A 27,967-nucleotide genomic window follows, 5' to 3' on the forward strand; every position below is an offset into this window, starting at 1 on the left:
GTTTCAATGCTGACTATTTGGTATGATCTTCTGGTAGGCCCTTCTATGGAAAAGAGTAATTTTTCCCTCTTGCAGCACTCCCAAGTTGTCTATAGTTTTTTTGTGTGTGTGAGTGTAGGGTTGAGGGCTTGTGGGGTTTTCCCCTTTCACTTTAGCATTTCTATTGTTGTTGTCCTTGTTCAACTATGTTTAGGTAGTCCTGCTGGTGGGACTTTGTGGCTGTAGCTTCTGATGTTGCTAGTGAACAGAATCTCAAACCAAACTTCATGATCTTTTGGCTTTTATCATTATTTTTGTCCTTGCTTTGCAATGCTCCCTGAGCCTTAGGTTTAAGAGTTGCTTTGTAAATATATCCGTTGAGGCTGGATACCACAACTCTGCCTTTTGATTGGTTGTGTTTTTCTGTAATGGTCTCTCCATCTGTTGCAAACAGAAATTAACTTAATGAGGGTGAAAACTTTACTAATCTGGGAGTACAAGTAAAAAATATTTAGAATGTATTTAGGGATTATGCAGGTTTAGCAAAGTTGTGGGTGTAGGTTCTCCTTCAAGATCCATGACTTCACCACCAATGAGTAGTTGGCTAGGTTTTCAACAGCGGACATGATTTCCCTCTTGTTAAGGGGGGTCATACGTCCAATTTGAGAGCTGTTGGTTGTCATGCCCTGGTGGTCATTGTTGTGGTTTATAGGTACCATAGCTGAATAAGACTGTTGATTACTTCCATCCTTTAGAGCTTACAAGGTGCCTTCTGGTACCATGAAAACTAGCCTTCAGGGAGGAGGTTACCAGATCATTTTTAGCACAGAGACCCCTAAAATGTGTGGGGTCTTCAGCAATAAGGACTTACCTTTCACATCTGGTGGTAACCAAGGGAAACAGCAATATCTTGTCATGTTTTTGGAGTCTCTACGACAAGCTTGACCAACACATTCTTATTCAACAATAGCATTGGAAAACTTGATTTCTTCCCTCAGAATAACTGAATTGGATTTTCATCTTTTATCTTGTACAAAAGCCAATTCCAAATGTGTCAAAGATCTTAATTTTTAAAATTATTTATTCTTCTCTCATAAAATATACCCTGACCACAGTTTCCACAACCTCCCTTTTTCTACTGGAAGCCTTGCCTGGTTATAGGAGATGGCCGGTGAGACTCCTTATCCCACATTGCTAGGAGTCTTTGCTGGAGTCATCCTCTTAGATTTCTGTGAGTTCCACTGCAGTAGGTTTCCAGCTCATTCCAAAGATTTCCCCAATCCCAGTTGTCTCTGCAGTACTCTCTACCTTGATCCTCCTATCACCTGATCCCTCCTGTTTCTATCCCCAACTGCCCCTACTCCATCTGTGATATCTATTCTGTTTGCCCTTCCAAGGGAGATTCATGCCTCCTCCCTTGAGCACTCCTTGTTGCACAGCTTCTCTAGGTCTGTGAATTGTAGCATGGTTATCCTTTATAGGGGATATTTACCTATAAGTGATTACATACCATATTTGTTTTTATGGGTCTGGGTTACCTTACTCAGGTTAATTTTTTCTAGTTCCACCCATTTGCCTGCAAATTTCATGATATTATTTTTAAACAACTGAGTAATACTCCATTGAGTAAATGCACCACGTTTTCTTTATCCATTCTTCAGTTGAGGGACAAATAGGCTGTTTTCAATTTCTGGCTATTATGAATAAAGCTGCTATGAACATAACTGAGCAAGTGTCATTGTGGTAGGTTACAGTATCCTTTGGGGATATGCCCAGGACTGATATAGCTGGTTCTTGTGGTAGATTGATTCTAAATTTTCAGAAAAATCACCATATTTATTTCCATGGTGGTTGTACAAATTTGTACTCACACCAGTAATTGAGGAGTGTTTCCCTTCCTCTACACATTTGCCAACACGAGCTATCACTTGAGTTTTTTTTTTTATCTTAGCCAGTCTGAGGCATGAAAGATGGAATCTCAGAGTTGTTTTGAATTTCCCTAATGGTTAAGGATATTGACCATTTCTTTAAGTTCTTCTCAGCCACTGGAGATTCCTGTTGAGAATTCTGTTTATTTCTGTACTCCGTTTTAAAACTGGATTATTTGCTTGTTGATGTCTAGTTTCTTGAGTTCTTCATATGTTTTGGAAATTACCTCTCTGTCAGATGAATGGTTAGTGAATATCTTTTTCTATTCTGCAGACAGCTTTTTTCTATTTGTTGGTGGTGTTCCTTGCCTTAACAGAAGCTTTTCAGTTTCCTGAAGTCTCATTTATTAATTTTCATTCTTAGTATCTGCTCTTTTGGTGTTCTGTTCAGGAATTTGTCTCTTTTACCAACATATTCAAGACTATTTCACACTTTCTCTTCTATCAGGTTCAGTGTATCTGAATTTATGTTGAGGTCTTTGATGCATTGAGACTTGCATTTTGTGCAGGGTGATAAATATGGATCTATTTGCACTCTTATACATGCTGACATCCAGTTAGACAAGCACGATTTTTTCCATTGTATAATTTTAGTTTCTTTGTCAAAACTCAGGTGTTTGTAGGTGTGTAGATTTATGTTGGGGTCTTCTATTTGAGTCTGTTAAACAACCCTCTGTTTTATGCCAATACCATGTAATTTTTGTTACAATAGCTCAGTGGTAGAGCTTGAAATCAAGGATGATGCTATTGTACTATGATTATTTTAGGTATCCTAGGTTTTTTCCATATGAAGTTAAGAATTGCTCTTTCAAGATCTATAAAGAATTATATTGGAATTTTGATGGGATTTCACTGATTCTGTAGTTTGTTTATGGTTAGAGGGCCATTTTTACTATGTTAATCTTACTGATCCATAAGCATGTGAAAGCTTTGCATCTTCTGACATCTTCAATTTCTTTCTTCAAAGCCTTAAAGTCATACAGGTCTTTCACTTTCTTGGTTAGAGTTACACCAAGGTATTTTTTATTATTTGTGGCTGTTGTGAAGGGTGTTGCTTCCCTGATTTCTTTCTCAGCCAATTTATCGTTTGTATAAAGGAGGGCTACTGATTTTTTTTTTTGGTTATTTTTGTATCCAGCCACTTTACTAAAAGTGTTTATTAGCTTTAGCTGTTCCCTGGTAGAATTTTTAATTGCTTATGTATATTATCATATCATCTGTAAATAACAATATTTTGACTTCTTCCTTTTCAATTTTTATCCACTTGAGCTCCTTCAGTTATCCTATTGTTCAAGCTAGAACTTCAAGTACTTTATTGAATAGATATGGAGAGAGTGAACAAACTTTTCATGTTCCTGACTTTAGTGGATTTTTTGAACTTCTCTCCATTTAATTTGATGTTGGCTATAGGCTTCTAATATGTTGTTTTTATTATGTTTAGATATTACCCTTGTATCCCTGATATCTCCAAGAGTTTTATCATGAAGGGGTATTGAATTTTGTCAAAGACTTTTCAACATCCAGTGAGATGATCATATTTTTTCTTTCAGTTTGTTTATATGTTGGATTACAATGACAGATTTACCTATGTTGAACCATCTCTGTGTTCTTGGGATGAAGACTACCTGATCATGGTGGATGATGTTTTTGATGTGTTCTTGAATTCAGATAGTGAGTATTTTATTGAGTATTTTTTCATCAATGTTCATGAGGTAAATTGGTCTGCAATTCCTTTTTTTGTTGAGTTTTTGTGTGGTTTGGGTATCAAAGTAACTGTGGCCTCTTAAAATAAATTTGGCGATGTTCTTATTGTGTGAAATAGTTTCAGTTTTGGTATCAGGTCCTCTTTGAAAGTCTGGTAGAATTATTTGCTAAAACTATCTGGCTCAGATCTGCTTTTGTTGTCATTGTGGTGGTGAGATTTTAATGACTGCTTCTATTTCCTTAGAGATTATATGTTTATTTAAAGTATTTATCTGCTCTTTCAAGGTCTATAAGGATTGCATTGGAATTTCATTGAATCTGTAGATTGAGTTTGGTAAGATGGGCATTTTTTACTATGTTGATTCTCCAGATTCACTAGCATTGGAGATCTTTCCATCTTCTGATATCCTCTTCAGTTTCTTTCTTCAGAGAATTGAAGTTCTTGTCATATAAGTCCTTTACTTGCTTTGTTAGAGTTCCACCAAGACATTTTAGATTATTTGTGCCTGTTGTGAAGGGTGTAGTTTCCCTAATTTCTTTCTTAATCTGTTTATCATTTGTACAAAAAAGGGCTACTGATTAAAAAAACTTTATATTATGTTTCTTTTTTAACATATGCATTATATTATTACACACAAGTAAAATAAACTGCATACAGCAGGAAGAACCATGAGACAATCAGGAATTATATAAATGTTATATTCATAGTGATTTGGCTATTTGTATTGGACAAACTTGAAGTAAACATCTTTTCTATTTGGTTGGGTCTAAATTTCTGAATGGAGATTACTATCTATCATATTTCATCTCTATTAACTTAAAATATCTATCTTGATCTAAAAACACCTTAACTCCTAAGCTACTAAGGCTAGTTGAAAGACTACACTACCTAGTTTTCAAACTCATCAGGGACTTGAGAAGGGATAAAACTTAAATACATGAGTGAACCTGGAGTATGGATTAGCAGCTTCCAAAATTAAAAAAAATGACTAAGACAGTTTACAGCCTGAATAGTCACCCACACTCTCTATAATATTGGAGCATCATCTTTGGCCTTCTGGCCCAATATTTGAGAGGCAGGAACTATTGAGGACTTGCTTACCCTGTCTTGGCAGAGTTTGGCCATTGACTCTGCTTGCATCTAAACTTGCCCATTTTTAGGCAGAATTCTGTCTGTGGCAGAAATGAGGACATTTTGCCCAGTGGCTTGTTTGCCACATTTGAAGCCAACTCCATAAGGAGGTTCTTTGATGCTCATCCTCTTCTTTGAGGCAGGGTGCGTGTTGCCAAGAGTTGACTTGTCTTGTTGTCAAAGAATCTTTAGAATAATAAAAAACATCTTTAAATGCCATATTCTATAGGTCTCTGAGGTTTTTGAAGACCTTATTTAATTATTCTACCTCATATATCTATAGAATCATATCTATCTACTAGAATTCAAACTGCTGAACAGTCAGGTAACTAATATTGCTAATCCCACTACATGGGAATAGCTCTCATTTTTTTTCTAGTTAATTTTGTATCCAGCCATTTTTAAGGTGTTTATCAGCTTTAAGGAGTTCTCTGGTAGAATTTTGGGATCCTTATATATACTTTCCTTATCATCTCTGAATAGCCATACTTTGACTTCTTCCTTTCCAATTTGTATCCCATTGATCTCCTTTAGTTGTTTTATTGTTGTAGCTAGAACTTCAAGTATTATCTTGAATAGATATGGAGAGAGCGGGTAGCCTTGTCTTATCCCTGATTTTAGTGGAATTTCTTTAAGTTTCTCTCCATTTGATTTGGTGTTGACTTGATGTATATTGCTTTATTGTGTTTAGATATGTGCCTTGTATCCATGGTCTCTCCATGACTTTTATCACAAATGAGTGTTGGATTTTATCAAAGATTTTTCAGCATCTATTAGGATGTCTATGTCTTTTTTTCCTTCCATTTGTTTATATGGTGAATTACATTGATGGAATTTCATATATTGAGCCACCCCTGCATGCCTGGGATGAAGTCTACTTGATCAGGGTGAATCTTGTTGATGTCTATGGTCCATGCTGCAGGCAGAGGCCATGCCTGGGTTCGTGGTCCTACTCTGGCTGTGAGCTGTGTTGACATCCATGGCCTATGTTACCATCAAAGGCTATGTGGTTGTCTTTGGTTCCGAATTCATGTTAATGTCTGTGCCCATGCAGAAGTCTGTGGCATATGCGGACTCCAGAGGCAATTTAGATGTCCATGATCAGTGCTGTCAGCAGATACCACGTGGACGTTTATGATCCATGCTCATGCTTACTGTAAAGGGCAAGGAGGCTTCTTTTGCAGTGTTATCAATGACTATAGGCTCACAGTTCAAAAAGAGAGATAGAAGGCTTCTGTGACAATTCCTGAACCCCAATTGTAACAACCTAGACAAGAAACCATTTAAGAAAATTCCTTTTTTATTAATTAAACAAGATTTTTACATATACCTTTATATTATTACACATATATACAATAAACTACCTACAGCAAGAAGAACCATGAAACAATCAGGAACTATGTACATGTTACATTCTTTTTTTTTTTTACTTATTTATTTATTTTTTATTAATTTATTCATATTACATCTCAATGGTTAGCCCTTCCCTTGTATCCTCCTATTCCTCCCTCCCTCCCGTTTCCCCCTTCTCCCCTCCCCTATGTCTGTGATTGAGGGAGACCACCTCCCCCTATATATGCTCTTAGAGTATCGAGTCTCTTCTTGGTCACTTGCTATCCTTCCTCTGAGTGCTGCCAGGCCTCCCCATCCAGGGGACATGGTCAGAAAAGGGGCACCAGAGTTCCTGTGAGAGTCAGATCTTACTCTCCACTCATTGGCTAGGTCTGGGTAGGGGTATGAACCCCTACATGTTACAGTCTTAGTGTTTTGGATATTTCTTTTTGGCAGCCTTGAAGAAAAGATGTTTTTATGTACATATGCATTTATTTATTTTTATAATTTATTCACATTACATCCCAATTGTTATCCCCTAACTCTCATCTGCCAGTTCCCACCCTCCCTCCCTCTTCTGCCCTATTCCCCTCCCCTACGCCTCTGATGGGAGTGCCTCCTCCCTCACTGTTTGTCTTTGGTTGGTGCATCAGTGTGTGCAGGCCCCTTGAGTCCAGATCCTCTAGCCTTGGTGGTCTCTCTGTGGAGCTCCTGAATCCACTGGGTCCTTCCATCCCTGCCTACACACATATTTCCATACAATTCTCAGCTCTCCTCTTAATGTCTGGCTGCAAGACCCAGTATCTGTCTTGGACCCCGGCTGGGTGGATTATCTCAGAGGACATCTGTGTTAGGTTAATATTCACTTATAAGACCATGCATGTCTTTCTGGGTCTGGGTTAACTCAGGATGACATTTTCTAGTTCCATCCATTTGTCTGCAAATTTCAAGATTTCCTTGTTTTTGATAGCTGAGTAGTATTCCATAGTGTAAATGTAGCACAGTTTCTTTATTCATTCTTCGGTTGAGGGTCATCTAGGTTCTTTCTAGATTCTGGCTATTATGAACATAGTTCTGCTTTAAACATAGTTGAGCAAATGTCCCTGTTGTATGGTGGAACATCTTTTGGATACATGTCCAGGAGTGGTATAGCTGGGTCCTGACGTAGCACTATTCCCAATTTTCTGGGAAAGTGCCAGATTGATTTCCAAAGTGATTATATAATCTTGCCCTCCCACCAGCAATGAGGGAATGTTTCCCTTTCTCCACATCCTCAATGGCATGTGCTGTCACTTGAGTTTTTGATCTTAGCCATTCTGACAGGTATAAGATGGAATCTCAGAGTCCTTTTGATTTGCATTTCTCTGACTAAGGATGATGAGCATTTAAGTGTTTCTCAGCCATTCAATAGTCCTCTATTGAGAATTCTCTGTTCAGCACTGTATCCCATTTTTTAACTGGATTATTTTGTTTGGTGTTTAATTTCTTGAGCTCTTTATATAGTTTGGATATTAGCCCTTTGTCTGATGTAAGGTTGGTAAAGACCTTTTCCCAGTCTGTAGGCGAAGGATGCTGAAGTGTAGCCCTTCACAGTAGAGGAGTGGGGAAGGGCTTACTTTTTGTTAAGGGGCTGGTCACTGGGAGTTTGACTAAGTTCCAGTGACTATATGGACAAAATGAATTGCACTTAAAAAAACTTTTTTAGGGGGAGAGCACTTGATTGGATGTGCACTTGGGAGGACTGGGAAGAATGATCAGGATACAGTATGTGAAATTCCAAAATAACAATATATATATATATATATATATATATATATACATATATATGTATGTATAAAGAAAAATAGTTGTTATTAAAATAGGCCTGTCTTTGTATGTTTCTTGCATTCCTTTATGTCATCTTCTAATATCATTTTTTTCTGAATAATTGGTGTTTTAACTATAATATGGTATGGAGCATTTCTTTTCAGTTACTGTCAATTTGTTTCTATATGAATTGTATACTTGAAGAGGCAGCTCTTTCCTTAGATTTTAGAGATTTCCTTCTATGGTTTTATTAAAGATTAAAGACTTTGTCTCTATATGCTCAAAATATCTAGATTTGATTTTTTCCTGGTACCACTAGGTTCCTTATATTATATTTTTGCATTTTAAAATTTATCATTTTGCTATTTCTCCATCTTGTCCTTAAGCTTCTAGATTCTTCCTTCTATATGATCCATTCTGTAGCTGAGGCTTTCCTCTGTGGTTTTAAAAATTAGGCTTAATTAATTTTTAATATCAAGATTTATTTGTTGGATTTTTCTTTAGTATTTTTTGAATTAATATATTTCTTTTCTTTTTCCTGTTTGTTTTTGAGACAGGGTTTCACTGTGTAGCCCTGGCTATCCTGGAACTCACTCTGTAGACCAGGCTAGCCTCGAACTCACAGAGATCTTCCTTCCTCTGCCTCTCAAGTGTTGGATTAAAGGAATGTACCACTATGGTCCAATGAGCTAAATTTTTATATGCTGAATTGTTTTCATTATTTCATTCAGTCATTTGTTTGTGTTTTCTTGGACTTCAGTCATGAGTTTATTTCTTTCCCCTTTAATTTTGCTGAGATTTTTTTTGCATCCTCATTAAAGTCCGTGAACCCTTTGAATGTGTTTTTCATGCTGTTTTGAATTCTCTGTCTTGAATTTCATTTTGGTTGTTCTCATTGAACCCAATTTTGTGGGACTGGTGAACTTTTTCATATTGCTTATACTTTGGAAAGAAGACCTGGGCATTTGGAGTTCAGATTTTGGTTGTGTCCTTTGATACGAATTGTTATCCCAAAAGACCATAGTTCTGAGGTGAAATGATGGGCTGGATTTTTTGTGTGAATCCCAAAAGATTTTTTTTTACTATGGTGTTACAGGTGACTAAAGAGAGTCCCAAGGCAGAGTAGTGAGCTGGGTAACTTTGGGATAGCCCTAAAGGGATAGCTTAAGGGAGCAGGTCTCTTACAGTGTTTGTGTAGGCAGCCAGAGTGTCAAGGCACTGCATTGAGGTGGAGAGTTGGGCTTATTGGGAGATCCTGAAATAGTGCATTTGAGCGGAATAGTTCTCTTGCCTGGGCCAGCTGTGTGTGTTAGATATCCAAAGACCATGCTGCGTCAGTGGGAGTGGAGTAGATAAATTCTGTGCCTTGGATTATTTGCTAGTTTGAACAGATCTTAAAGGACACTTTATTTCTTTCTATATGAAACACAGTTTTGAAATGAAGATATTTAAGTCTTTCTTTATAATTTTCATGCCACCCACCATTGCCTAATTGCTCTCCTTAAGACTTCTAGTGCTATGTTAAAAAGAAATGGTAGAATGAGGGAACACTTGAATTTGTCCTTATCTTGGAGAAAGTACATTCTGTTTTAAACCACTGAATCTGCTGTTAACTATTGGTTTTTCATAATATGCTTTATCATGTTGAGTTATTGTCCTATTCCTAGTATGGTTAGTGTGTTTACCATGAAAGGATCTTGAATTTTATTAAATATTTTAAGCAATCATTTAAATAATATTGCAGTTTTCTTCTTTCCTTGTTGTATTATATTCCTTAAAATACATAATTATCAATAAAAATTAATATATTTCCATACAAATGTGTGTCAAGTTTTGATTATGTTTATCCTCTCTTTTACACTCCCATTTCTCCCTCACCCCCTCCTCTGTTTCTTAACATTGTCCCAATTGTTTTGGCTACTTCCATATATGGCAGGAAACATTCAATAATAATCCTTCTGTCTTCTTTATTTCCCATTAAATATTTTAAAATGTTTTTGTTTATTCATATCTTTGTTTAGTGATATTTTCATATGATCATATCCACCTCTACTCCCCATTTTAAACTGCATCTAGACCCCCTCAATACATTCCCCATCAGCCTTTTGTGTTCTTCATTTTTCTGAAAATGAAATTATTTCAATCTTTTTAAGATTTAATCCTATTTCATTGTGTCAATACACTATATTTTCTTTTTCTATTCAATTTTTATGAGGGCTTATTGAAAAAATATTTATTTTATATTTTGATGTGTATGAGTATTTTGCTTGCATGTAAGTCTGTGCACCACATGTGTGCAAGCAGGAATCAGATCCCCAGGAACTGGAGTTACAGATGGTTGTGAGCTGCCATGTGAGTGCTGGGATCAAACTCAGGTCTTCTGGAAGGGTAAGGAGTTCTCTTAACCCTTGAGCCATTGCTCTTGCTCTATCTATTTACTTGTTAATGGTAATTTATATTTATCCATCACCTTTCCTATTGCTAGCACTTATACAACAAATATGGGTATGCAAATGTCTCTACTATATGCTAATGTTGATACATTTAGGTATATGATCAGGAGTATATAACAATATCATGTAGTAATTTTTATTTTTTGAGGAACGTTCATGCAGTTTTTTGATAGTAGTTGTATTAGTTTATACATGTATGAACACTGCATAAGGATTCCTTTAGTTCCAACTCCTTGAAATAATTTGATATTTTTTGGAATGTGTTATTTGCTATTTCCATATTCTATTTTTGGTATTTTCTCTGTAGACCTGTCTGGCCTCAAACTCAAAGTTTTACCTGCTCTGCCTCCTAAGTGCTAGGATTAAAATCAAGCACCACCATGCTCAGATTCTTCTTCAGTTATTTATATTACTTTTTTTCTATTTCATCTCCTTTGAAACTTCGCCTCTGCCTTGCTAATTTTATGACATTTATGTGTATTCCAAAAGGAACACATATGTGTGCAAATTCAAAGCTAATATTCCCAAATCAGAAAAAAATGTTATTTGTCTTCCTGATTCTGGGTTATCTCACTCAGAATGGTTGTTTCCAGCTCTATCCATTCATCTGAGAATTTCATACCTTTATTTTTCTTAACAGCTAAATATTTTGTTGTATAAATATATCATATTTCATCATCCATTCATGACTTGATGAACAGTTAGGCTGTATCTATTTTATGGCTATTGTGAACAGAGTGACAGTGAATGTAAATGAACAGGAATTTCTTTTTTTTTATTTTATCACTTGATTTTATTTATTTATTTTATTAATTTATTCTTGTTACATCTCAATGGTTATCCCATCCCTTGTATCCTCCCATTCTTCCCTCCCTCCCATTTTCCCCTTATTCCCCTCCCCTATGACTGTTCCTGAGGGGGATTACCTCCCCCTGTATATGCTCATAGGGTATCAAGTCTCTTCTTGGTAACCGAGCAGGAATTTCTATAGTAGGATATAGAGTCTTTTGATTATACACACAATAGTGATAGAACTATATCATGGGGCAGATATTTGTCTAGCTTTTCAAGATACCTCAGTTCAGATTTCCATTTTCATTTCTACCAGAAGTGAAGAAGTCTTTCTCTTTCCCCACATCCATGCCAGTGTTTGTTATCATTTGGTTTTTTGGAACTTAGCCATTTTCATTTTGCATTTCCTTGATAATTGTGGATATTGAATATTTTAATGACTATTTCTCACCCATTTGTATTTATTTGATAACTTCCATTTTAGTTCCATGCTACAATTTTTAATTAGGAAAATTTTTCTTTATATTTAGCTTATTTATTTCTTTGCATATTATAGATTCTAAACTCTCTATCAGGTATTGAATCTGGTTTGAATCCAAGGTCCATATTGTGGCTCAGAATTTTTGTTCCAGGGGATGTGATATAGAGTTCTGACCTCTATGGCCACCAGACATGCATATGGTACACATAAATACATCCAGACAAAATGTTCACACTCATAAAATAAAATAAATCTTATGCAATTAAAATACATGATTTATTTAGAAAATTATTACTCTGGCAGAGAAAATGGGGGTTACAACCTTGTCACTGTCAGGTAGAGGTAGAATAAGTCTGGCTTGTGATTGCAGCCTGTGTTGATAGTGGTCGTGGGAGTCTTAATCACTGCTGCGATGGGAGTTTTGACTTCATGCAGCTCTTCAGGAAACTGGGCTTGAGGAAACAGTCTCTTGTTTGGTGAAGATAAAAGTCCAGAATTTGCACTTGTCCATCTCTGACACCGTTGTTACTGGAAAAGCATGGGGTACTTTATTGCTCACAAGTGGCAGAGGAAGTCTAGGATCCTTGTTTCCACTATTATTCTTATGATAGCAGATACAGTACTAGCCAGCTACGTGAAAGATTTGGCATGGTATTTAGCCTTTATACAGTGCTTTACTTTGGAGTACCTCATCATAGCCTTATAATTTTGGTGAAGGTTATGCTTCCCAATCAATCTAAAGTTAACTTTCATATTTGTTCTGATTAGAAAATAAATGAATCATTTCATATCATACTGGCTTATCATAAAGTTAGCCAGGTGGTGACTCCAACTACTCTTGTTATATGAGATGGAGTTTTATTGATTGAATAAATTAACACATCCTCTGGTATCTGGAATGGAGCTATTTATCTAGCCAGTGATTTTTATTCATTTCTACTGGTTGTTACTGTCAAGTGAAAATTGCTGTCCGTTGTCTAGCCAACATTATATCAGTTTCCCCCTACAGAGAATTTACTGATTCTGCAATTCTTTAAGCCAGTATTCATCCATTTTATTGTTACTATGCATCACACTGACCCATTACATTGAAGATAATATAACTATAGACCTAAAGAACAAGATGTGGCAGCTTGTCCAGAATTATTTTCAATAAAGTACATTTTATTCATCAAAATAAACAGATATTTGAAGGTTTGGCACTACATGAAACATTTTTCAGAACAAGAATAGGTTCAAAGATAGGCTGCCACCTGCCTACTCCATCATTTGCTAACACAGGAAATACCACACTTAACTCTACGACTAACAACTCTTCAGCTATGGGCCCACAAGGTGCACTCACAACAGCTGAGAGTCACAGGGACAGGGGCTACAGTCACAATCACATGTGCCTTGTCAAAACAGTCACTGTCTTCCAGTCCATCAGATGTGGTTGTGTTGTCCCTGCTGAGAATCAAGTCATAAACAGTCAACCACATTAGTGGACCCATGACCTACATCTCGGATCACACGTGGCCAGCTAGCTGTGCAGTGAGACATGGGCCCAACCAACTCTCTTATTCAGCACCAGATTGAAAGCTTCCACTGTGTTTAGATAGGCATTGTCATTATTACCACCAATTGCAAAGATTTTGCCCATCACTGTTGTGATCCCTACTCCACCCTCGGGAGTGGTGAGTGCCACCATTGTCCCACTTGTTGCTTCGAGGGTCATACCGTTCAACTGAGATCAAAGGGGAATTATCGTCAAAACCAACAACAACATATACACAGCCATGAAGATTGCTAACACTATTGCCTGCTCTCTGCTGACCCATTTCCTTGACTTCTATCCACTTATTTAGGTGTGAGTGATATCTTAGTTGCCACCCACTGCATTAACTTTACCTTCCACAGAGATCACACCCACCGTTGCCTTCGTCTATTCATTTCTGGTCCAAAAAACCAACTGTTTTTGTTGATCAAATAGTGTTCGACACTGTGACAGGGGTCACCAGATCCACCTCGACCATCCATACAAAACAACACACCAGCAGTGTGCTTCCTTGGGGGTAGTCTGGACTCTGTACTCAAAGTCAGGAGCTGGTTTGCTGCTCAAATGAAGGTGATACTTTCTTGCTTCATCCAAAAGATCTCTACATTTTACATTTTGCTTGACACTCTGTTCTTTTGCCATAACACCCATAAGAAAATCAACCAGCAATAATGGCAGACGAACCTGCGCAAGTGTCTCATGTAGCCATTTAAGATGATGCTGGGAACTGGCGAGAAGCCACTTGATGTCAGCCCTGTAGACCTGTTGAGGTCAGTGGAGGACAGAAGCTTGTGGAGGTGCTGGGCGGGGAGGGGGACATGCTCATAAAGCCGTTGCATCCTGCCACCTCAGTGAAGTGCTCAGAGGTGTACTGGCCCGCCGTACCCATCAGGCCTATTCAGTTGTGACTCTCCGCAAAGGCACGCCATCACCAGGCAGTTGGAGGGGGGAAATGTAACTTCATGTACTCAACAGCAGGCTCTGGCCACCAGCTCAAGCTGCAGAATACAAGCTGCATAGGTCCTCTGTCAAAGTGAGCTGTGAAGAGAAGATGGACTTCACCGAGTCATCTCCGTCAAAGTCTCCAATCTCAATCAGCACCTACTTAGCCTCAGCCACATCGGAAAGAAATATGGCTATAACTCTCTTCTGAAACATCCTATTTATTATTTTTCCCGAGGGTCAGCAGGCAGAAGACAGATGTAGCCACTAAACTTTAGACATTTTTCAAAATTCCTTCAATCGTCTCTATACAATTCGCTCACTGTCCATGTCCGCCGTGCAGGCCGAAGCTGCCACCAGCTCATCCAGATTTGATGATCAGAGATTTGCATTTCAGATAGTGAGAAATAAATTTCAAAATTAGAACATGTCTAATTCATCAGATACCCCTTTTTACAATAAGTTACTATATCTTGTTTCTCCTATAACTAAAATAGTAGCTCAATTCCTAATGAACTTCTTGAATGGACTTTAGAAGCAATATATTTCATAAATATGTATCAAAACAGGAGAAGGTTACAGAAGGCAAGGGAAGTGCTACTTATCATTTCTTCTATACTTGAAGGACTATAGTGGATGGAAATCTCACTGGGCAGACATCTTAGCAATATCCACATTCATACTGAAAGAGAATGGCCAGACACATGATTGCATACTGTTTATGGAATGTAGCCAATGGTTTGTCTGGATGATCATAGGGATGGAAAAACTAAAACAAGGAGGCCTAGGAAAGGGGGATGTGAACAGTTCTTTTTTAGTAGTTAACTGTCAAGGTATTTGCCTTCTGTGTGTATAATTCTAAAGAGTAAACAAAGCTGAGCAGAAGTTGAATAATTCAGTGACTAAAATGACTTATTTTGTGTATATTAAGAAACTTCTTTCCCCAGTCATGCCACTACTATCACTGCTCAGTGGGTTCATACATTAAGTATACGTGGTAGCAGGAATGTTAAATACATAGGCATGAACATAACAATATGGTCTTCTATTTTTAAGACTGATTTGGCTGAAGCCAAAGCTAAAAATGAAACTTGTCAAATATAGACACTAACGTAGAGTTCCCAGTATTTTTATTGTCTCATTTTTTCACATGCTACAATATGAATTAATTTGATACCATAGTATTTAAATTACAGAATATAATGAGGAGTGAACATCACTTAAGGACTTTGGTTTGTTTTTTGCAGAAAGGAATAGTGCATTTAGATTGCATGCAAGACATGTTAAGTGAAATAGGATCTAGTTATTGTTATTTTTAGAATACTAAATGTAAATTAGTATTTTTTATGGATCAGTTTTAGTATGATTCTCATTTGACATGAAGATTACTGTGATAGCTCTTTTTAAAGTAAACATAGCTAGTCAATGGTATCTAGTTGTTTGGTCAAACATGTGTCAAGATATGGATGTGAAGGCATTTAAAAGGTGTTATTAACATTTAAATAAGTACATTACTTATAAAGCAGATTATGTTCCATAAAACAGATGAGCCTCATCTAATCAACTGAAGGCCTTAAAGAGAAGGTGAATACTCTTCTGAGAAAGGGAGATTGTGCCAGAAGACTTCCTTTAGATTCTGTGTACAGTATCAATTCTTGCTAGAATTTCCCATTTCTATACAACAAACCTGTTTTACGTTTTAGACTTGCCAGTGCCCATGGAAACATAAGCCATTTTTTAATATAAAATTAAAATTCTAAGTCTTACCCATTGATCTAGTCTGTTCATCTATTTATCTAGCCATCCATCTACATGGATATTACAATCTATTTTTCTAAACAATGATTACTAATACTCAATAAATTTGGTCAATGTAAATTGTTTTTTTATTGTCTAATTGCAGTAGAATTGTTTATCATCTAAATTTTCATATCTTGATAGAATAATCTCCCTGTTTTGTTCGTTTGTTTGTTTGACTTTGTTTTTGTTTTCCTAGCTACAGTCAGGTTTTGTTGAAATATATATTCTGTTTGTTCTCATTGGTTTTGCTGGTTTAAAAGATTCATCTTCAACTAGGTATCTTAAATCAATGAACATAAGGAATACGTGAGGACGTAAGTCGTCACTATTTCTTCTCAGATTTAAATGTCCCCTGACAGACTACTTTCCTTTCTTCAGATTTCAGATCTTTCGTTTGTTTATGTGAAAGTACTAGAATTGTACTGGAAAGCATACTCAGTGGTAGAATGGTGGCCTGTCACTCACAATGATCCAAAGCAGGTAAGGAACTAAACAGTAGCAATAACAATAAAGCAGCCAGGGCTGTTAGTTATCGTTAATATAAGGAATAAGGAAATTTTTACATATTCTCAGAGACAGAAATCAACAGAGAACTTAAAATACTTTCTTTACTTGCCACAATATATTTCATGTGCACCCCCTAGGGTAGGCCCAAAGAGTGACACTTTAAGCATTTGAGAAAACAAAGAAGAGAACTAGGTTTGCAATTCAGGAAAAATGTGTGTAGTCCTAACTTGATTACTGTGACTGAGATAGTAAACATTACCATACTTACCTCTCAAGGCAAATAATCAAAAAATTAAAGAGTGTAAAAATCTTGTATTATTAGTAGATAAATATTAACAAAGCTGACCACTTATGATATTTGCTTAGAATAGCATTGGGATTAAAAGAGAATAAATAGACCAGTCTTTTGTAAATTTACAAATGTATAAGTTGAAGCTAGCTTTGGTTGTACATACCTGTAATCCTGGCAGGATGATCATTGTGGGCTATACAGAAATTTTTTTAAACAAAACAAATAAAAGGAATAGACAAGAAGGGAAAGTTTTGATAGTAGAATTATTGGATTCTAAGGAAATTTTCAGAAGGCAAAGAGATAAAGAGTTTCTATATGTAAAATTTATATCATTCTTGGTTAGAAGAAATTTTCTTGTTTCCTCCAGTGTGGGTCTTTATTTTCAAGAATTGTGCCTTGAAAAATAAGATCATGTGATATTCAGTTTAAAAAAGGACTAGAGAATGGGTTAAAGAAGTCTCAGGGTTTCTTCTAGGTTTACTCATAAATTTTCTCTAAACTCAAATTCAAATAGTATGTCATTGGTATCCTCATCTTTCCTTGCCTAGCAACTTTACAGATTCTGATCATACTGATAACTACCTCCTCTTCAGTTCTTATTTTAATGTCCTAAGAGTTGAAGTTTCCACAGTACCAGATAGCATCACAGTCCACTGTCAGTATATACTAAGCTAACACTTCATTAATTGGCACCCCTGTTTAATAGCTATGACGATGATGCAAATGAACACAGTCCTTTAGTAGGGTATGAAAGAATAAGCTGACATCAGGGTTGACAAAATTTACAATGAGTATATAAATTACTAGTTGGTATTTCTTAGTATAAAGTCAAAGCACTTTTGGGAAAAAGGAAACTTCAAAGACTTGGCAGTTTAGGTTAAGCAGAGAACAAGGAGTAAATAACGTCCTACAAAACAAGCATAGCTCTCTAGACTTCTTAGTGGGCTCCTTGGTGAGTAAGTGCTTGGGGCTTAACCCATGGGCCCTGGGATTTGTGCCTTCTCAGTCCTTATCATTCTGGCTCAATAAGTGACTTCTTTATGGCCATTCTTGGCATTTTACTGTGTCTTTTATTATCCAAGTGTCATCTGCTATTTTCCTTGTTAATGATCTAGCTGAGCAATGAGCTTTGTATCTCAAGCAGTTTAGAGCTAGCATTAATTTCACGCATCATTATTAATGGATTGATTTTTGTCTCAAGATGTTTTCCCTAGCTCTCCAGAGAAAGCTTTGTCTTCGAGTCCACTTTCTTTCTGCTTGTCATCAGCTTACTTTCCTCTTTCATCTGCATGATGAGCTATCTGGAATTATTTGCATTCTTCTTTTTTTATTTAGCCTTGTTTCTGTACATGACCTCATGACTGACTTTTTTTAGACAAAATAATACCTGGCCAATCAGCCATTTCCACACCCAGTTGAACAGCCTGTCAGTCAGCCTGCCAGACTGAGAACTCATCCATTGGAAAGAAAGGTGAAAAGTTGTCAGCCAGTATCAACTTCAGTCAGTCAGTCAATCCATCAGAAAATGTGTACATCAGTGAAACAGTTCATTTGGTGGCCTATTAATCATTTATAGGATGGTAACCGGTAAGTATGGAACTAGTCTGCCAGACAGCTAATCAGATAGACAGACAAAAAGCTTGTCTAATAGACCAATAAGAAATCAGTCATCTAATCATTCAACTGGGAAATCCAAAGTCATTCTGTCACTTAAGTCAGTTTGGCATTCACTCTGTCAATTTGTAAGGCAACCAATCAGAAATGTAGCTAGTATACCAGTTGTTCAACCAATCAGTAACCCTCATTAGCCAAAGCTGTTAATCGTGCAGCTAGCCAGTTACAACACAGAAAAAAAATACTAAATTGCCTATTTTTTTTGCTTTAATATACTTACAATTGAAAGGAGACAGACATATCCTTTCATAGCTCAAGCCACATCTCACCTAATTATAACTATCTTCTAAGAGAGCATGGCACTGCCAGAACACTTTCAACAGTGGTGTAAATTAAAAACAAACCTATGAGCATATACAGGGGGAGGAGGTCCTCCTCAGTCACAGTCATAGGGGAGGGGAGCAAGGGGAAAATGGGAGGGAGGGAGGAATGGGAGGATACAAGGGATGGGATAACAATTTATATGTAATATGAATAAATTAATAAAATATATTAAAAAATTAAAAAAGAAAAATGTTACCATTAATTAGAAAAATAAAAACAAAAACAAAAAACACAACTTCCTCAAAAAAACAGATGAACAGCTACATGAAAGATGACCTATACAAAAGAATGACGTCAAGAACTGATTGGGAAAAGACACTCTTGGCACAACACCATACTAGAACCCAAGGAAGGCTTCATTATCAGAGTGTAGGCTAAATTTCAGCCCTTTATTCTTGTTTGTCATTGCACATTATACATTGGACAAGTATCTTAGCTATGGTTTTTATTGATGCTATGAAAAACCATGACCACAAAACAAGTTGAGGAAGAAAGAGATTATTGGGCTTATACTTCCATCTTCTAGTCCATCACTGAAGGAAGCCAGGACAGGGACTCAAACAGAACAGGAGCCTGGAGGCAGGAGCTAATGCAGAGGCCACAGAAGGGTGCTGCTTACTGGCTGGCTTCTCATAGATCGGTCATCCTGCTTTGTATAGAACCCAGAACCGCAAGTCCATGAATACTACCACCCACAATGAGCTGTGTGCTCCTCCATCAATCACTAATTAAGAACATGCTGTATAGCCAGATCTTACGGAGACATTTTCTCAATTGAGAGTCCCTCCTTTCAGATAACTGTAGCTTGTGTCAAGTATACATAAGACTAGCCAGCACACAAACACTTGTGAAGGTCTTGTCAGAAAGAATTCTTCACACAGCCTCAAGCAGGTCCTTGTATTCTGGATTGTCTCTATCAACAAAGTAGTCCCAGATTAAGAACTGTATGTCAGAATTTCCTCCCCTCAGTTGTTTTAAGTTAGTTCACCAACAAGACCTACTTGCATAAAATTATTTTGTAGAGTCAGTTGCAGTCAAACATATAGGCCAATGTGAGATTACAGTACCCCTGTCAGCTTACATGACAGAATTGAAATTTTAAGAAAATAGAGGATATGGGATTTTGCTTTCTAAAAAGTAATGTTAGAAGAGAGGCTCCCAAATAGTGTGCTCTCAATAAACATTTAGCAATTGAATAAATAACAGATAAACCTAGAAAATTATCTTTTATATTTTAAAACACATAAGCTTTATTTTTTTATTTTTTAGATTTTTTTAGATATTTTTAGATATTTTTATTTACGTGTGTGTGTGTGTGTGTGTGTGTGTGTGTGTGTGTGTGTGTGTGGTGTCAGAAGAAGAGAACTTCTGGGAATTGGTTCTCTCCTTTCACCATGTGTCTCCAGGATCAAATTCAGGTCATCAGGATTGGCAGCAAGCACCTTTACCTGATGGAGCCATCTTGCTGGCCCAGGCTTTATTATTTTCAAAACACTTTCTTTCAATTACTGATTTTTATCCCTACAAAAGTTCTCTGATCTAGGCAATGATTATTATCCTCTTTTTATAGGTGGGAAAGTACATCTTTGCAATGTGTACTCTAAACAATTTCTTCGTGTTACCAACAAGTGAGTGTTAGAGTTAGAAATTGAACACAGACCTCCTGACTTCTAGTCTAGTCATTATTTGCCAACTGAAAAGAAATTCCAATCATGATAATGGGAAGAGTGAGGCTAAGCTCTGTCAGTGGGTCAGAGATCAGAGTAAGGCACAGAGTTTGACAAACTTATTGGGGCTCTGTGTCCCAAATTGCCCTAAATGTAATAGGAGAACTAAAAAAATCCATTCCAAGGTAAAATAATAAGGTGTTGGTAATCTATATTTTTCCTTGGGGTTCCTTACATTTACCAGATGGATATAAGCCTGGCTGCTTGCCTCTTTAGAGGGACTTCATGCTTGACCCCATAGTTTTAGATACATAGATATAGAATTCAAATTTAAGGTTATTCTTCGTACACATTATATATGTTTCTACTCTAATATGAGGTATTATATCCATGTAACTCAATTATAATACAAGATTTACTTCCAATATTTTGAAAGTGCTATTGCAGGCTGCTTGGGATAGCTATGTTATACAAGTTAATTGTTAGTTGATCAAATCATGGTCATGTCAATTAAGAGTCTATTTTTATCACAAGAATATACAGCATAGATATAACAAATAGATTTGATTCTATAGATAGGTAAAGTAAAATAACTAGATAAGGTCTTCAGAAACCTCAGAGTCACATAGAATATGGCATTTAAAGATGTTTTTATTGTTTTAAGGATTCTTTGACAAAGGACGGGTTAACTCCTGGCAACACCCAGCCTACCTCAAAGAAGATGATGAACATCAAAGAACCTCCTTAGGAGGTGGCTTCAAATGTGGCAAACAAGCCAATGGGCAAAAATGTCCTCATATTGGCTACAGACAGAATACTGCCTAAAAATAGGCAAGCTTGGATGCAGGCAGAGTTGATGGCCAAACTCTCCTAAGACAGGGTAAGCAAGTCCTCAATAGTTCCTGCTTCACAAAGATGTCTGTCTGATATACTGGGCCAGAAGGCTGAAGATGATGCTCCAATGTTATAGAGAGTTTTGGGTGACTGTTCAGGTAACAAACTGTCTCTGTCATTTTCTTCACTTTGGAAACTGCTAACCTGTACTTGCTCTTTGCTCAGGTAATTAAACTTATTCCTTCTCAAGTGTCTGATGTGGTTGAAGACCAGCTAGTTTAGTTTTACAATTAAGCCTAGTTGTTTAGTGGTTAAGATATTTTTAGATCTAGGTAGATGTTTTAAGTTGATAGAAATGAGATATGATAGATATTGATTTACCAGAATTTTAGACTCACCAAGATAGGAAATATGTTTTCTTCAAAGTTGTCAAAATGTTATGAATGTAACATTAATATAATTCCTGATTGTTTTGTGATTATTCTTGCTGTATGTAGTTTATTTTATATGTATAATAATATAAATCTATATATAAAAATTTTTTGAAAATTAAAAAAATAAAATGGATTTAAAATTTTTCCAACTTAGTTTCATCTTGTCAGTTTTGAATTTTACTTATTATAATGCAATATTTTAATGTGGAATTGTAATTCTAAATTCTATTCAACTTGAGGATTTTTACTTCAAGTTTGACAAATACAAATAGCCAAATCATTGTGAATGTAACATTTACATAACTCATGATTGTCTCATGGTTCTCCCTGGTATATGTAGTTTGTTTTATTAATGTGTTATAAAATAAATGTATATATTAAAAAAGAAGGTGCCTTATAAATACAAAGCCCAGAAGGCTATATTTACCTCCCACGTTCATTCAATAAGGGTCAGGTATACATCTTGTATACTTTCTGCCTACATATGTCTCACCTACATGTGATTAAGTATGCATTTTGCAAAATTGGTGAAAACAGGCTTGATTACAGTAGCGAAAACACTGTGTTCCTTATCTTACATAAACAGCCCCCAGGATTTCAGGAAGTTATCTCTCCTTGGAGAAATGTAGATTACAGGTTAGAGACATTTTTGTTTTTTATTGTAGATCTCTTAAGCACAGTAATTAAAACAACTTTAGCCATCAAGGTAAAAAAAAAAAAGAGCTAACCTCACAGGCCCAATACGTGGGCTCTAAAAAAAAAAAAAGAAAAGAAAAAGAAAAGAAAAATCATTATGTTGTTGAATACCTTCATTAATATATTTTAAATTTTAATTTATATGGTGCAGAAAATTGCTGTCTTAAGAATATGAAAATTATGTATATTTCCTAAAATTTAACTGTTGGTTATGACAAAATTAGCATACATTTAAATGTGCTCTAACAACTACAATTCTACAGGAATTTCAAAAGTAAAATGAGTGAATTTTTAAATACTACAGCAAATAATTTTGTCTTAAGACTTCTAACATGAGATCTAAAACCTAAAGAAATGTTCTTTAGCAGGTGCTCACAGTTACCACAATTGGCTAGGACCCAGGGAAAGTAATAGCAATCAAGAACAGAACACCAACCCAACAAAGAGAAGCAAATACTTCAAAAATTATAAATTCAGATGCTCAGATCCTCATATAAAAACACAAACATAAATAAACAAGACAAAGTACCTTCTTCAGAAGCCAACAACACTATTGAGATAGACCCTGAGAAAAAAATTTAGATGAAGCACTAAACAAGAACTTTAAAATATTAATTATTATGTACAAAGACCTTATGTGCATATGTTCTAAGGACTTTATTGAAGACTGGAAATACAAAAATTTGAAGGAAATAATGAAAACAATTCAAGACATGACATTAAAATTTAACAAATGTAGATTCACTAAATAAAAACTGTATGTAAAATAAAGAACTCAGAAGTCTCACAAATAGACAACAATACATAGAAGAAAGAATTTCAAGTCTTGAAGATACAGTAGAAGAAATAGATAGCTAAATCAAGGAAAATGTTAAGTCTAAAATAAAGTAAGTGTAGAAAATCTAAGCCTACTGAGAGAATCCAAATTAACAAAATCAGAAATAAAAAGGGAGACATAACAACAAACACTGAGGAAATCCAAAAGAATCATTAGATCTTACCTCACAAGCCTATATTCACCAAAATTGGAGAACCTAAAGGAAATAGACAAATTTCTTCATAGATTTCACTTACCAAAGTTAAATCAAGATCCAGTAAACAGATTAAACAGTCCTATTACCCATATGGAAATAGAAGCAGTCATTAAAAGTCTCCCAATCAGAAAAAGCTCAGAGCCAGATTGTTTTAGCACAGAATTGTAGTAGACATTCCAAGAAGAGCTAATACCAATACTCCTTGAACTATTCCACAAAATAGAAGCATAAGGAATATTGCCAAAGTCATTCTATGAGGCCATAGCCAGCATGATTTCTAAGCCACACAAAGAATCAACAAAGAGAATTTCAGGCCAATTTCACTCATGAACATTGATGCAAAAATACTCAGTAAAATAATTGCAAACTGAATCCAAGAACACATCAAATACATCATCCACCATGATCAAGTAGGCTTTATCTCAGGAATGCAGGGATGGTTCAACATACAAAAATCCACCGATATAGTCTGCCATATAAGCAAACTGAAGGAAAAAAATATCACTTGATAATTTCATTAGATGCAAAAAAAAAAAAAAAACCCTTTGACAAAATCCAATGCCCCTTCATGGTAAAAATCTTGGAAATATCAGGGATACAATGCTCATACCTAAACATAATAAAAACTATATACAGCAAGTCTATAGCCAACATCAAATTAAATGAAAAGAAACTCATATCAATTCCAATAAAATCTGGGACAACACAAGGCTGTTCATTCTCTCCATATCTCTTCAATACAGTACTTGAAATTCTAGCTAGAGCAATAAGACAACTAAAGGAGATCAAGGGGATATAAATTGGAAAGGAAGAAGTCAAAGTATCACTATTCACAGATGATATGGTAGTAGTCATAAGTGATGCCCGAAATCCCACCAGTGAACTCCTAGAACTGATAAACAGCTTCGGTAAAGTGGCTGTTACAAAATTAAGTTTTGAAAAATCAGTAACTCTCCTGTATTCAAACTCCAAAAGGGCTGAGAATGAAACTAAGGAAACAACACCCTTCACAATAGCCATAAATAACATAAAATATCTTGGGGTAACTCTAACCAAGCAAATCAAAGACTTGTACCACAACAACTTCAGGTCTCTGAAGAAAGAAATTGAGGAAGATATCAGAAGATGGAAAGATCTCCCATGCTCACAGATCGGCAGGATTAACATAGCAAAAATGGCCATCTTACCAAAAGTAACCTACAGATTCAATGCAATCCCCATCAAAACACCAGTAGAATTCTTTATAGACCTTGAAAGAATTCTTTAAGGAAAGACAAAAAGCACAGAGTAGATAAAACCATATTATACACTAAAAAACTTCTGAAGATATCTCCATCCCTGACTTCAAGCAATACTGCAGAGCAATAATAATAAAAACTGTGTGGTACTGGCATAGAAATAGACTGGTTGATCAATGGAATTGAACAGAAAAGCCAGAAATAACCCCACACACCTATAGACACTTGATTTTTGACAAAGAAGTGAAAACCATACAATGAAAAACAGAAAGCTTCTTCAACAAATGGTGCTAGTCTAACTGGATGGCTACATATAGAAAAATGCAAATAGATCCATATCTATCACTCTGCACAAAATTCAAATCCAAGGGGATTAAAGATCTCAGCATAAAACCAGACACACTAAATTTATTGGAAGAGAAAGTGGGAAGAGCCTTGAACTCATTGGCACAGGAGACAACTTCCTGGAAAGAGCACCAACACCCCAAGCTGTACAATCAACCATTAATAAATGGGACCTCATGAAACTGAAAGTCTTCTATAAGACAAAGGACACTGTCAATAGAACAAAACTTTAGCCTATAGACTGGGAAAAGATCTTCACCAACCTTACATTTGACAAAGGACTAATATTCAATATATATATAGAGAACTCAAGAAACTAAACACCACCAAGCCAAATATCCCAATTAAGAAATGGAGGGGAATAAGGGAAAATGGGAGGGAGGGAAGAATGGGAGGATACAAGGGATGGGATAACCATTGAGATGTAACAAGAATAAATTAATAAAGTAAAAAAAGAAAAAAAAAGAAAAAGAAATGGGGCACGGAGAATTCTAAACAGAGAATTCTCAATGGAAGAATATTGAATCATTTAAAGAAGCACTTAAAGAAATGCTCAACATCCTTAGCCATCAGGGAAATGCAAATCAAAACAACTCTGAGGTTCCATCATACACCTATCAGAATGGCTAAAATCAAAACCGCAATTAATAGCACATGCTATCGAGGATGTAGAGAAAGGGGAACACTCTTTCATTGCTGGTGGGAATGCAAACTTGTATAATAACTCAAGAAATCAATCTATCACATTCTCAAGAAATTGGTAATAGCTTTACCTCAAGACCTAGCTATAACACTCCTGGGCATATACCCAAAAGATGCCCCACCATACAACAGGGACATTTGCTTAACTATGTTCTTCACAGCTTTATTCGTAATAGCCAGAAACTGGAAACATCCTACATGTCCCTCAACCAAAGAATGGATAAAGAATCTGTGGTACATTTACACAATGGAATACTACTCAGCTATTAAAAATAAGGAAATCTTGAAAACTTCAGGCAAATGGATGGAACTAGAAAAGATCATCCTGAGTGAGGTAACCCAAACACAGAAACACACACAGGGTATATACTCACTTATAAGTGGATTTTGGCCATATAATAGAGGATAATCATACTACTGTTCACAGACCCAAATAAGATAAGTAACAAGGGAGGATGCTTAAGTCTCACTCAGAAGTGGAAATAGAAGAGACAGAGGGATCATGGAGAGAAATGAGAGTCGATATCAGACCTGGGATGAGTGGTGGCAAGAGAACTGAGGTCTTGTAGAAAGAAAAGACCTGTGTGGGGGTTCTCTGTGACAAGCTGGAGATCTAATACAGAGTAGGCTCCAGGGAGGATATGAGGGTGACTCTAGCTGAGACTCCTAGTACCAGGGGACACGGAGACTGAAAAGCACATCTTCTAACTAGACAAGACTCCTAGTGGAAGGAGGGGAACACTAACCTACCCACGGAAACTTCGACCCGGGACTTGTCCTGCCTACAAAATGTGCAGGGATAGGGATGAAGCAGAGATTGAGGAAAAGTCCAGCTGGTGCCTGGCCGAACCTGAGAACCATCCATGGGAAACAGTCAGCCCCTGGCACTATTGACAATACTCTCCTGTGCTTGTGGATGGGAGCCTAGCATGGTTGCCCTCTGAGTAGCTCCACCCAGCAGCTGATGGAAGCCCATGCGGAGACCCACAGCCAAACCTGGGGTGGAGTATGGAGAAGAGTGGAGGGAATGGTGGAGGACTCAAGAGCCAACTAACCGGGGGTGGGGGGGGGCGGGGGCGGGCTGTGGAGACGGGTTCCAGCCAGAGACAATGCATGGTCTGGACCTGGTCCCCCTGCACAGATGTAGCCGATGAGCAGCTCGGTCATCATGTGGGTACCCTAGTGAGGAAAGTGGGCCCTGGCTCTGACATGGACTCTACTGCCTGCTTTTTTGTCGCTTTTCCCTGGTGGGGCGGCCACACTAGGCCACAGGGGAAAGGGATGCCCTCCGGACTGATGCAACTTGATATTCTGAGGTGGGTAGGTGGGTAGGGGCTCCTCTTCTCTGAGGAGTAGGGGAGAGGGTGGGGGAAACAAAGAGGGAGGATGGGATCAGGGAAGAGGAGGAAGGGGGCTATATCCAGGATATAAAGTGAATAATTAATTGAAAAATTCAACATTGAAAAAATACAATTTCTTCTCAGAAGCCCATGGAATTCTTTCCAAAATTGACCATACATTAGGACACAAAACAAGTCTCAACATATATCAGGATACTTCAAATTACAACTTGCATTCTATCTGACCACTATGGATTAAAGCTGGATGTAAAAAACCCATAGAAACTACAGAAATTGTACAAATTCTTGTAAGCTGAACTACTCACTACTGAATGGAAATTGAGTCAAGACAACAGTCAATTAGGAAATTAAAAACATTTTACAACTGAATGAAAATGAATACACAACACACACACACACACACACACACACACACACACACACACACACAGACCACACACAGGACCACACACATGAGAAATCCCATGTTAGTACTTAGAGACACACCTGAAAGCTCTAGAACAACAAGAAAAAGTTTCACCCAAAATTGAAACTGAAAGAATCGCCTAATTCTTTTTATGGGACCACAATTACCCTGATACCTAACCACACAAAGACTCAACAAAGAAATAATTACAGACCAATTCATCTTATGAGCATGAATACAAAAATTTTCAATAAAATAATTGCAAACCAGTATGGGGCAGTCTGAAATGCTGGACCAATTTGGATTGGAAGCTTTCTTTGAAAGTGTCCTGGGAGCTGTCTTGTTCTGATGAGGAACAGCAATTGAAGCACTTGGTGCTACAACATCAAGGATACAGTATGCCAGTGTCCAGCATGCTGAGAGGCATCCTGTCAGGTCTGATCCAATGTCAGTGTTCGGTTCTTTTATTCTGAAAGCATATAACTTCTCATAAGCCTGGGATTTCTCAACATTTAGAATCTGGACCACAAATGTGATTCTTAGCTTGTTTAACCAATTCTCCAATTT

Source organism: Acomys minous (assembly GCF_964271855.1).
Source record: "Acomys minous genome assembly, chromosome: 7".
Taxonomy (NCBI): Eukaryota; Metazoa; Chordata; class Mammalia; order Rodentia; family Muridae; genus Acomys; species Acomys minous.